This window comes from Hyla sarda, chromosome 5 (genome assembly GCF_029499605.1).
Source record: "Hyla sarda isolate aHylSar1 chromosome 5, aHylSar1.hap1, whole genome shotgun sequence".
Classification (NCBI taxonomy): domain Eukaryota; kingdom Metazoa; phylum Chordata; class Amphibia; order Anura; family Hylidae; genus Hyla; species Hyla sarda.
The window spans coordinates 365,834,852-365,847,088 of record NC_079193.1 but is presented as its reverse complement, the minus strand read 5'-3'; the positions used below and the strand labels follow the sequence as shown (position 1 = coordinate 365,847,088).

The 12,237-nt window shown below is 47.6% G+C and overlaps 1 protein-coding gene across 1 annotated transcript in view; it reads left to right on the top strand.

Annotated features, from left to right (window-relative positions):
• TMEM71 (transmembrane protein 71) overlaps nucleotides 1-12,237 on the top strand; it is a 122,518-nt gene that overhangs the window by 57,089 nt on the left and 53,192 nt on the right. The gene's annotated exons all lie outside the window — the stretch shown is intronic.

Below are 12,237 nucleotides of genomic sequence, written 5' to 3'. Positions count from 1 at the left end.
AAGACGTGGAGAAGCAGAGTAGACATCAAGGACTGTCTCACCCTTGTGCGGAGTCAGCGTACGTCTTTCCAGGCGGGGAGGACGGATAGGACAATCCCTCAGGAAGTGTTCGGTACTAGCACAGTACAGGCAGAGGTTCTCCATACGGCGTCGTGACCTCTCTTGAGGTGTCAGGCGAGACCGGTCGACCTGCATAGCCTCCACGGCGGGAGGCACAGGAACAGATTGCAGGGGACCAGAGGAGAGAGGAGCCGAGGAGACGAAACGCCTCGTGCGAACAGAGTCCATATCTTGGCGGAGTTCCTGACGCCTTTCAGAAAAACGCATGTCAATGCGAGTGGCTAGGTGAATAAGTTCATGTAGATTAGCAGGAATTTCTCGTGCGGCCAGAACATCTTTAATGTTGCTGGATAGGCCTTTTTTGAAGGTCGCGCAGAGGGCCTCATTATTCCAGGACAATTCTGAAGCAAGTGTACGGAATTGTACGGCATACTCGCCAACGGAAGAATTACCCTGGACCAGGTTCAACAGGGCAGTCTCAGCAGAAGAGGCTCGGGCAGGTTCCTCAAAGACACTTCGGATTTCCGAGAAGAAGGAGTGTACTGAGGCAGTGACGGGGTCATTGCGGTCCCAGAGCGGTGTGGCCCATGACAGGGCTTTTCCGGACAGAAGACTGACTACGAAAGCCACCTTAGACCTTTCAGTGGGAAACAGGTCCGACATCATCTCCAAGTGCAATGAACATTGGGAAAGGAAGCCACGGCAAAATTTAGAGTCCCCATCAAATTTATCCGGCAAGGATAGTCGTAGTCCAGAAGCGGCCACTCGCTGCGGAGGAGGTGCAGGAGCTGGCGGAGGAGATGATTGCTGAAGCTGTGGTAGTAGCTGTTGTAGCATCACGGTCAGTTGAGACAGCTGTTGGCCTTGTTGCGCAATCTGTTGTGACTGCTGGGCGACCACCGTGGTGAGGTCAGCGACAACTGGCAGAGGAACTTCAGCGGGATCCATGGCCGGATCTACTGTCACGATGCCGGCTGGCAGGTAGTGGACCCTCTGTGCCAGAGAGGGATTGGCGTGGACCGTGCTAGTGGACCGGTTCTAAGCCACTACTGGTTTTCACCAGAGCCCGCCGCAAAGCGGGATGGTCTTGCTGCGGCGGTAGTGACCAGGTCGTATCCACTAGCAACGGCTCACCTCTCTGGCTGCTGAAGATAGGCGCGGTACAAGGGAGTAGGCAGAAGCAAGGTCGGACGTAGCAGAAGGTCGGGGCAGGCAGCAAGGATCGTAGTCAGGGGCAACGGCAGAAGGTCTGGAAACACTGGCAAGGGACACACAAGGAACGCTTTCACTGGCACTAAGGCAACAAGATCCGGCAAGGGAGTGCAAGGGAAGTGAGGTAATATAGGGAGTGCACAGGTGATAACTCTAATTGGAACCACTGCGCCAATCAGCGGCGCAGTGGCCCTTTAAATCGCAGAGACCCGGCGCGCGCGCGCCCTAGGGAGCGGGGCCGCGCGCGCCGGGACAGAACAGACGGGGAGCGAGTCAGGTAGGAGAGCCGGGGTGCGCATCGCGAGCGGGCGCTACCCGCATCGCGAATCGCATCCCGGCTAGCAGCAGGATCGCAGCGCCCCGGGTCAGAGGACGTGACCGGGGCGCTGCAGCGGAGGAGGTGAAGCGAGCGCTCCGGGGAGGAGCGGGAACCCGGAGCGCTCGGCGTAACAGCCCGTAGTGCACTTCAGGTCAACTTATGGAGTACCTCCATACTCAGAAGAGATGGGGTTACAAATTTTGGGGGGTATTTTCTGCTATTAACCCTTGCATAAATGTGAAATTTGGGGGGGGTAACACACATTTTAGTGATTTTTTTTTTTTTTTACATTTGCAGAAGTCGTGAAACCCCTGTGGGGTATTAAGGCTCACTTCATTCCTTGTTACGTTCCTCAAGGGGTCTAGTTTCCAAAATGGTATGCCATGTGTTTTTTTTTTGCTTTCCTAGCACCATAGGGGCTTCCTAAATGCGACATGCCCCTGAGTAAAATTTGCTCTCAAAAAGCCAAATATGACTCCTTCTCTTCTGAGCATTGTAGCTCGCCCGTAGTGCACTTCAGGTCAACTTATTGGGTACCTCCATACTCAGAAGAGATGGGGTTACAAATTTTTTTTTTTTCTGCTATTAACCCATAGGGGCTTCCTAAATGCAACATGCCCCCAAAAAACCATTTCAGAAAAACTTACTCTCCAAAATCCCCTTGACGCTCCTTCGCTTCTGAGCCCTCTACTGCGCCTGCCGAACACTTTACATAGACAAATGAGATATGTGCTTACTCGAGAGAAATTGGACAACAAATATAAGTATAAATTTTCTCATTTTACCCCTTGTAAAAATTCAAAAATTTGGTCTACAAGAACATGCGAGTGTAAAAAATGAAGATTGTGAATTTTCTCCTTCACTTTGCTGTTATTCCTGTGAAACACCTAAAGGGTTAAAACGCTGACTGAATGTCATTTTAAATACTTTGGGGGATGCAATTTTTATAATGTGGTCATTTGTGGGGTATTTCTAATATGAAGACCCTTCAAATCCACTTCAAACCTGAACTGGTCCCTGAAAAATTGTGAGTTTGAAAATTTTGTGAAAAATTGGAAAATTGCTGCTGACCGTTGAAGCCCTCTGGTGTCTTCCAAAAGTAAAAACACATCAATTTTATGATGCAAACATAAAGTAGACATATTGTATATGTGAATAAAAAAAATGTATTTGGAATATCAATTTTCCTTACAAGCAGAGAGCTTCAAAGTTAGAAAAATTCAAAATTTTCTAATTTTTAATCAAATTTGGGGATTTTTCACCAAGAAAGGATGCAAGTTACCACAAAATTTTACCACTATGTTAAAGTAGAATATGTCACGAAAAAGCAATCTCGGAATCAGAATGATAAGTAAAAGCATTCCAGAGTTATTAATGTTTAAAGTGACAGTGGTCAGATGTTCAAAAAATGGCCGGGTCCTAAGGTGTAAAATGGCTGGGTCCTTAAGTGGTTAAGATTGTTGATATTTTTCCACAATTTTGGTTCTCAAATCCTCAGACAGTTCTCTTCTCCTCTTTCTGTTGTCCATGCTTAATTTTGCACACACTGACACACAATGCAAAGACTAAGTGAACTTCTCTCCTTTTTATCTGCTTTCAGGTGTGATTTTTATATTGTTACTTGCCCCAGGTGAGTTTAAATTAGCATCACATGCTTGAAACAATCTTATTTTTCCACAATTTTAAATGGGTGCCAATAATTTTGTCCAGCCCATTTTTGAAGTTTGGTGACATTATGTCCAATGTGCTTTTTTTCTCCCTCTTTTGGCTTAGTTCCAACACACACAAAGGGGGAGATTTATCATTGTATATACACTCTCCTCACTGTCTATTCTGCGTAAAACAAATTGTAGAAGTGCGTAATTTGCGTGTTTTTTTTTGCGCAAAGTTTGATAGAACTTCACATCTGGAATTCTAAGGCAAGGTGTAATTTTTTTTGTAATTAAAGAGGCTGTGTACTTCAATTTATCAATTGCGTACTTTTTGTTTACATACTCAAACTCTGCACAAGTACCACAAATATTGCGCAAAAATACACCAGCACGGAGGACATCTAAAAGTTTGTAAGACAACAACCTATATTCAATCCATTGGTCCCTCTGCCTACGAAATTCTAAATGTCATCACAACTAATATGTAGCTAATTTTCAAGCTAAATAATTAAATTACCGAATACTCTGATTCTGAGATAGTTTTTTTCGTGACATATTCTACTTTATTTTGGTGGTAAATTTTCGGCGTTAATTGCATCCTTTCTTGGTGAAAAATCCCAAAATGTCATGAACATTTTGAAAATTTAGCATTTTTCTAACTTTGAAGCTCTCTGCTTGTAAAGAAAATGGATATTCCAAATAAATTTTATTTTTATTCACAAATACAATGTGTCTACTTTATGTTGGCATCATAAAATGGCATCATAAAGTACTTTTTGAAAAAATTAGAGGGCTTCAAAGTATAGCAGCAATTTTCTAAATTTTCATGAAAATTGCAAAATCTGAAGGGAAAGATGTTACAGAACTACAACTCCCAGCACGCCTGGGCAGTCTAGGCATGCTGACAGTTGTAGTTTGGCAACATCTGGAGGGCCACCGTTTGGGCACCACTGTAATAATGGTCTCCAAACTGTGACCCTCTAGATGTTGCAAAACTACAACTCCCAGCATGACCAGACAGCCTTTGGCTGTCTGGGCATGCTGGGAGTTGCAGTTTGGCAACCACTAGAAGGGCAGCAGTAAAGATCGCTTTACTGCCCCCTTCATAATCCCCCCCGTCGCCTCCCTACCTGTGCTGCTGATCTCCGCAGTCTCCACCGATGATCGGCGGTCCCCACAGCATCTTCTCTTCAGGTACCCGCCGCCATCTTCTTCCCCCGTTCTGCCCGACATCCGGGGTGGACAGAGCGGGGAGTTTCCATGGCAACCCCCTGTTGTGCGCTGCCATTGGTCAGAATTCATTTCTGACTAATGGCAGGGGATAGGAGGAGATCGCAGCGCTGCAATCTCGCTCCTATCCCTCAGGATGATCAGGGCTGTCACTGACAGCTCCGATCATCCCTATTTTCCAGGCGATCGGGTCACCAGAGACCCGATCAGCCCGGAATAGCAAAAAATCACATATCTGAATTGACATGCGATTTTCTGCAATCGACGACATGGGGGGGGGGGGTCTCAGGACCCCCCTCGGCGATGTGCCGGGATGCCTGCTGAATGATTTCAGCAGGCATCCCGGTCCGGTCCCCAACCGGGGGGACCTGAATTCTCACGGGCGTATGCATATGCCCTACGTCCTTAGGGACTCGGGATGCAGGGCGTATGCATGCGCCCTACGTCCTGAAAAGGTTAAAGATAAGAAAGATTGGTATTCTAAACAGGATTTCGTTAATAAAATGCCACATACCTGCAAGGATTGAAACAAACTAAAATCACAAGCTACAGGGTGTGGAAACGCCACTGCTCAGTGCGGAGGAGCTATGTGTTGTGTGTGGTAGAGCAAAAGTGCACGATAAAGTGAGGGGGCATTTCTATATTTGCACATTATTTATCAACTGACATGTGCAATTTTAGTACAATTTGTGCAGCAGTGTACATTAGACTGGCTGTGTAAAATGATAGATCAGTGTCTGTATAGACAAATAATGATAAATGTCCCCCAAAGGGTGTAACATGTATATAGTAAAACATGTGTTACTGCAATCCTCTTCTGTGAGAAATACTTTCAGGGGGGCCAACATTTATGGCCATGACGGTAATTATTTTTTTTAACCTGCCGTTCAACAGACCCAGCACCATAGTGCAGATGTGAACAGAGCCTTATGTCATCAGCTGTAGCCATGACTCCTGGGTGTATAGCACAAAACAATATGTCTCCGCATGTACTTCCCTCATGATGAGATAATCCAGGGTAACTTAAGAAAATACATGACATCATAGAGAAAGTATCATGTCTGGGAAGTTGCTGAAAGTGAATGTCTTCTTAGTCATATAGAACTTCACTAATGAAGACAATTAGGGTCATTGTCTTTTTGGAAGATTAACCCTTACCCCAGTCTGAGGTCCAGACCGCTCTGGATCAGGTTTTCATTAAAAATATCTCTGTATTTGGCTCCATTCAGATTTCTCTCAACCCTGACCTGTCTCCCTGTCCCCACAGTATAATGCTGCCCCCACCATGATCACTGTAGGGATGGTATTGGGCAGGTGACGGGCAGGTCCTAGTTTCCCCCAGATATGATGCTGCCCTCACCATGATCACTGTAGGGATGGTATTGGGCAGGTGATGGGTAGTGCCTGGTTTCCTCCAGACATGATGCTGCCCCCACCATGATCACTGTAGGGATGGTATTGGGCAGGTGATGGGCAGTGCCTGGTTTCCTCCAGACATGATGCTGCCCCCACCATGATCCCTGTAGGGATGGTATTGGGCAGGTGATGGGCAGTGCCTGGTTTCCCCCAGACATGATGCTGCCCCCACCATGATCACTGTAGTGATGGTATTGGGCAAGTGATGGGCAGTGCCTGGTTTCCTCCAGACATGATGTGGCCCCCATCATGTTCACTGTAGGGATGGTATTGGGCAGGTGATGGGCAGTACCTGGTTTCCCCCAGACATGATGCTGCCCCCACCATGATCACTGTAGGGATGGTATTGGGCAGGTGATGGGCAGTGCCTGGTTTCCCCCAGACATGATACTGCCCCCACCATGATCACTGTAGGGATGGTATTGGGCATGTGATGGGCAGTGCCTGGTTTCCCCCAGACATGATGCTGCCCCCACCATGATCACTGTAGGGATGGTATATTGGACAGGTGATGGGCAGTGCCTGGTTTCCCCCAGACATGATGCTGCCCCCACCATGATCACTGTAGGGATGGTATTGGGCAGGTGATGGGCAGTGCCTGGTTTCCTCCAGACATGATGCTGCCCCCACCATGATCACTGTAGGGATGGTATTGGGCAGGTGATGGGCAGTACCTGGTTTCCTCCAGACATGATGCTGCCCCCCCCCCCCCCCCCCATGATCACTGTAGGGATGGTATTGGGCAGGTGATGGGCAGTACCTGGTTTCCCCCAGACATGATGCTGCCCCCACCATGATCACTGTAGGGATGGTATTGGGCAGATGATGGGCAGTGCCTGGTTTCCCCCAGACATGATGCTGCCCCCACCATGATCACTGTAGGGATGGTATTGGGCAGGTGATGGGCAGTACCTGGTTTCCTCCAGACATGATGCTACCCCCACCATGATCACTGTAGAGATGGTATTGGGCAGGTGATGGGCAGTGCCTGGTTTCCTCCAGACATGATGCTGCCCCCACCATGATCACTGTAGGAATGGTATTGGGCAGGTGATGGGCAGTGCCTGTTTTCCTCCAGACATGATGCTGCCCCCACCATGATCACTGTAGGGATGGTATTGGACAGGTGATGGGCAGTGCTTGGTTTCCCCCAGACATGATGCTGCCCCCACCATGATCACTGTAGGGATGGTATTGGGCAGGTGATGGGCAGTGCTTGGTTTCTTTCAGACATGATGCTGCCCCCACCATGATCACTGTAGGGATGGTGTTAGACGGAATTGTGAGAATTATAGAGGCCACTCTGCTCTTGGGAGCTTTCAGTGCAGCAGAAGCGTTTTTGTCCCCTTCTCCATATCTTTACCTTCATGCAATCCTGTCTGAGCTCTACAGGCAGTTCTCTCCCCCCTTATGGCTTGGTTTTTGCTCTGATATTCATTGTCAGCTGTGAGACCTTATATAGACAGGGCTGTGTCTTTCCACATCCTGTCCAATTGGCTGAATTTAGTTTGTTATCTGTAATAAATCTCCCAAAAATTTTAACATTCTATTTTCATATAATCATTATGGGGTACTGAGTGCAGAATGATTGGGGCACTAAGAAAAAGCATTTTACATATAGACCTTTATACACTGCTCAAAAAATAAATAAAGGTAACACTAAGACAACGCATCCTAGATCTGAATGAATGAACTAATCGTATGAAATACTTTCGTCTTTACATAGTTGAATGAGCTGACAACAAAATCACCAAAAATTATCAATGGAAATCAAATGTATCAACCCATGGAGGTCTGGATATGGAGTCACACTCAAAATCACAGTGGAAAACCAACTACAGTCTGATCCAACTTTATGTAATGTCCTTAAAACAAGTCCCAATGAGGCTCAGTAGTGTGTGTGGCCTCCACGTGCCCGTATGACCTCCCTACAACGCCTGGGCATGCTCCTGATGATGTGGAGGATCGTCTCCTGAGAGATGTCCTCCCAGACCTGGACTAAAGCATCCGCCAACTCCTGGACAGTCTGTGGTGGATGCAGCGAGACGTCCCAGATGTGCTCAATCGGATTCAGGTCTGGGGAACGGGCGGCCAGTCCATAGCATCAATGCCTTCCTCTTGCAGGAACTGCTGACACACTCCAGCCACATGAGGTCTAGCATTGTCTTGTATTAGGAGGAACCCAGGGCCAACCGCACCAGCATATGGTCTCACAAGGTGTCTGAGGATCTCATCTCGGGACCTAATGGCAGTCAGACTACCTCTGGAAAGCACATGGAGGGCTGTGCGGCCCCCCAAAGAAATACCCCCCCCCCACACACACCATTACTGACCCACCACCAAACCGGTCATGCTGGAGGATGTTGCAGGCAGCAGAACATTCTCCACGGCGTCTCCAGACTCTGTCACGTCTGTCACATGTGCTCAGTGTGAACCTGCTTTAATCTGTGAAGAGCACCGGGCGCCAGTGGCGAATTTGCCAATCTTGGTGTTCTCTGGAAAATGCCAAATGTTCTGCACAGTGTTGGGCTGTAAGCACAACCCCCACCTGTGGACGTCGGGCCCTCATATCACCCTTATGGAGTCTTGTTTCTGACCGTTTGAGTGGACACATGCACATTTGTGGCCTGCTGGAGGTCATTTTGCAGGGGTCTGGCAGTGCTCCTCCTGCCCCTCCTTGTACAAAGGCTGTGGTAGCGGTCCTGCTGCTGGGTTGTTGCCCTCCTACAGCCTCCTCCACATCTCCTGATGTACTGGCCTGTCTCCTGGTAGCGCCCTTCATGCTCTGGACACTATGCTGACAGACACAGCAAACCTTCTTGCCACAGCTCGCATTGATGTGCCATCCTGGATGAGCTGCACTACCTGAGCCACTTGTGTGGGTTGTAGACTCCGTCTCATGCTACCACTAGAGTGAAAGCACCGCCAGAATTCAAAAGTGATCAAAACATCAGCCAGGAAGCATAGGAACTGAGAAGTGGTCTGTGGTCACCACCTGCAAAACCACTCCTTTATTGGGGGTGTCTTGCTAATTGCCTATAATTTCCACCTGTTGTCTGTTCCATGTGAAATTGATTGTCAATCAGTGTTCTTCCTGAGTGGACAGTGGGATCTCACACAAGTGTCAGTGACTTGGAGTTACATTGTGTTGTGTAGGTGTTCCCTTTATGTTTTTGAGCAGTGTATGTCTCTGGCTCCTAGCTCATATCTGCCCACAGCATTGTTGGCATTTTTTTTCCGGTGTTTTTTTTTTTTTTTTCTGGAATGATGCCATATGTTAACCCATAGGTGAAATGTTTGCTCCTTTGTGTTTGGGGAAATCTTTTTGTTTTTCTCAATGTTCTTTCCCTCCTTACTGAGACCTACAACAATTGAAGATCTGTCTTCTCTAAATGTCAATCATCTTTATTTACATTCAAAGGCAGTAAACCCTGTGCATAACTAGTCCTGCTCACAGCTGACAAGTGGATACAATTTGATTCAGTGTAGACAATGCTCTGTGAGCTAAACATGCTGGACTCCAGACTGATACGTTGTACATTGCCAGTCCTGCTCTCTCTAAGCGTAACTGACGTATTTTCTACAGCAGTGGTCTTCATCCTGTGGACCTCCAGATGTTGCAAAACTACAACTCCCAGCATGCCCGGACAGCCAACGGCTGTCCGGGCATGCTGGGAGTTGTAGTTTTGCAACATCTGGAGGTCCGCAGGTCGGAGACCACTGGTCTATATACTGGATACAAATGTCTCCACTTCTCAGCTGAGAGCAGGACCAGCTATGTACAATGTATCAGTCTTGAGTCCAGGCTGTTTAGCTCACAGAGCATTGTCTATAGACTGGATACAATTGTATCACTTCTAGGCTGAGAGCAGGACGAGCTATGTACAATGTATCAGTCTGGAGTCCAGGATGTTTAGCTCACAGAGCATTGTCTATAGACTGGATACAATTGTATCACTTCTAGGCTGAGAGCAGGACTAGCTATGTACAATGTATCAGTCTGGGATTCAGGCTATTAGAGGAGATATCCAGTGGTGAAAAACGTATCCCCTATCCTAAGGAAAGGGGATAAGTTTCATATGGCAGGGGGTCCGACCACCGGGGCCCCCCGCAATCTCTCTATACGGGACCCCGGCTAGCTGACCAGATAGCGCCTGTTGACCACCGCACGAAGCAGCGGCTGACACGCCCCCTCAATACAGCGCTATGGCAGTTTATTTTTGATAATCATGTATAATGCTATTTAATAAAGTTTTTTTGGACGGTATTGGAGTATATCCTTTTTTGGTAGCAAGTGTAGGTTCATATATATATATATATATATATATATATATATATATATATATATACAGTGACCCCTTACCTACGATGGCCCCAACATACGATAATTTCAACATACGATGGCCTCTCAGAGACCATCGCATGTTGAAGGCAGCATCAACATACAATGCTTTTTTATGTCGGGGCCATCGCATAAATGGCTATCCGGCAGCGCATACTGCTTCAGCTGCCACCGGATAGCCGTTTACGGTGCCCCGTGTGCTCCGCTGACGATCACTTACCTGTCCTTGGGGCTCTGTAGCGTACTCCTCGGGATCCCCTGCATCGCCGTCGCCCTCCTTCGTCGCCATCACGTCCCCTCATCCAATAGGAGCGGTGTGCTTAGCGACATGATGGCGGCGACGGAGAACGACGTTCCCAGGCAGCAGAGACCTTCCCGGAGCGTCGGGGACACCCCGGGGACCGGGCGACAGCGATGGAGGGCGACATCCAGGGCAGCGGTGACAAGCGATGACGGTCCGGAGCAGCGGGGACACGTGAGTATAACCTCCAATACCAGTGGTTTTCAACCTGCGGACCTCCAGATGTTGCAAAACTACAACTCCCAGCATGCCCGGACAGCCAACGGCTGTCCGGGCATGCTGGGAGTTGTAGTTTTGCAACATCTGGAGGTCCGCAAGTTGTAGACCACTGTCCTATACTTTACATTGCACTTATCCCTCAACATACGATGGTTTCATCATGTATGTGTGTGTGTATATATATATATATATATATATATATATATATGTATATATATATATATATATATATATAGGTTTGCTGCCTGTTCTCATTCACACTGACAGCAAACTAATATCTTGAAAATGTCGAGAAACTTAAATGCAAAGTCAATTCGAAAGCTGCAGAACTTCCCATTGATACGAGACACTTATATCAACTTTTTAAGGGTTCGTTCACACGTGCGCAGATTTGATGCGCTGGATTTTCTGCTGCAGATTTCAATGTAAACTGAATGACCGAGCGCAGCTTCAAATCGGCAGTTACCAATCCTGCGCGTCAAATCTGCGCAGGATCCCGTATGTGTGAACGTGACCTTAAAGGGATGCGTTGTAATGCCAGCTGACACACTCGGCTCTGCACATCCGCATCGTCTATCCCTGTGAAAGCCTCTTAGAGGCCGCGCAACAGGAAACGTGACCTCATTCTGACAGCGGACGGTGACTGCACAGACTGGGTTTGAAAAGAAACAAGACTGCTGAGAAGTGATCTGAACGGTGGCGGAGACATCCCAGATTGTGGATTATGGGGGGGGGCTTCATTAGGGAACAGACTGACTAGATGAATTAACCCCTCCCTAACAGGTGGCACTGGCTGATTCGTTACGGTTACATTGTATTTATTGGGACGCTGCGGTAATTGAAGGACAATCAGGATCCCTCCGGATCTACTGGATCTACTACGATCCCTTCAGATATTGATGCAACGAAGGAGCAGATCAGATTGGTAAGGGATAAAATGCATTGGAGAAACTTTTGCAACATTGTGGACGATTCCGCATCGTCCTGTTTCCCCTGCACATGGGGTGCTGAGAAGTAGGGGAAGCTTTGGGAAATTATTGGGCTGTGTTCACACACGAAAAAACACAAAGACACATTACGGAGGCACAAACCGCGTCATGTGACCACATGAAATTCTGCATAAATTCCGTAATGATGAACTTTGTTCTGCAACTACGGCAGTGTTTCCCAACTAGTTTGCCTCCAGCTGTTGCAAAACCACAACTCCCAGCATACCCGGACAGCCTTCGGCTGTCCGGGCATGCTGGGAGTTGTGGTTTTGCAACAGCTGGAAGCAAACTGGTTGGGAAACACTGCTCCATGAGGACCTGCCGCAGGTAAGTGATCAGTGAATTTACTCCCCTGGAATACTCTGTGCTGCTGAGTGATCTTTCTCCTTCCACTCACAGGTTACGGTATTTAAAGGGGTACTCCGGTGGAAAACTATTTTTTTTTTTAGATCAACTGGTGCCAGAAAGTCAAACAGATTTGTAAATTACTTCTATTT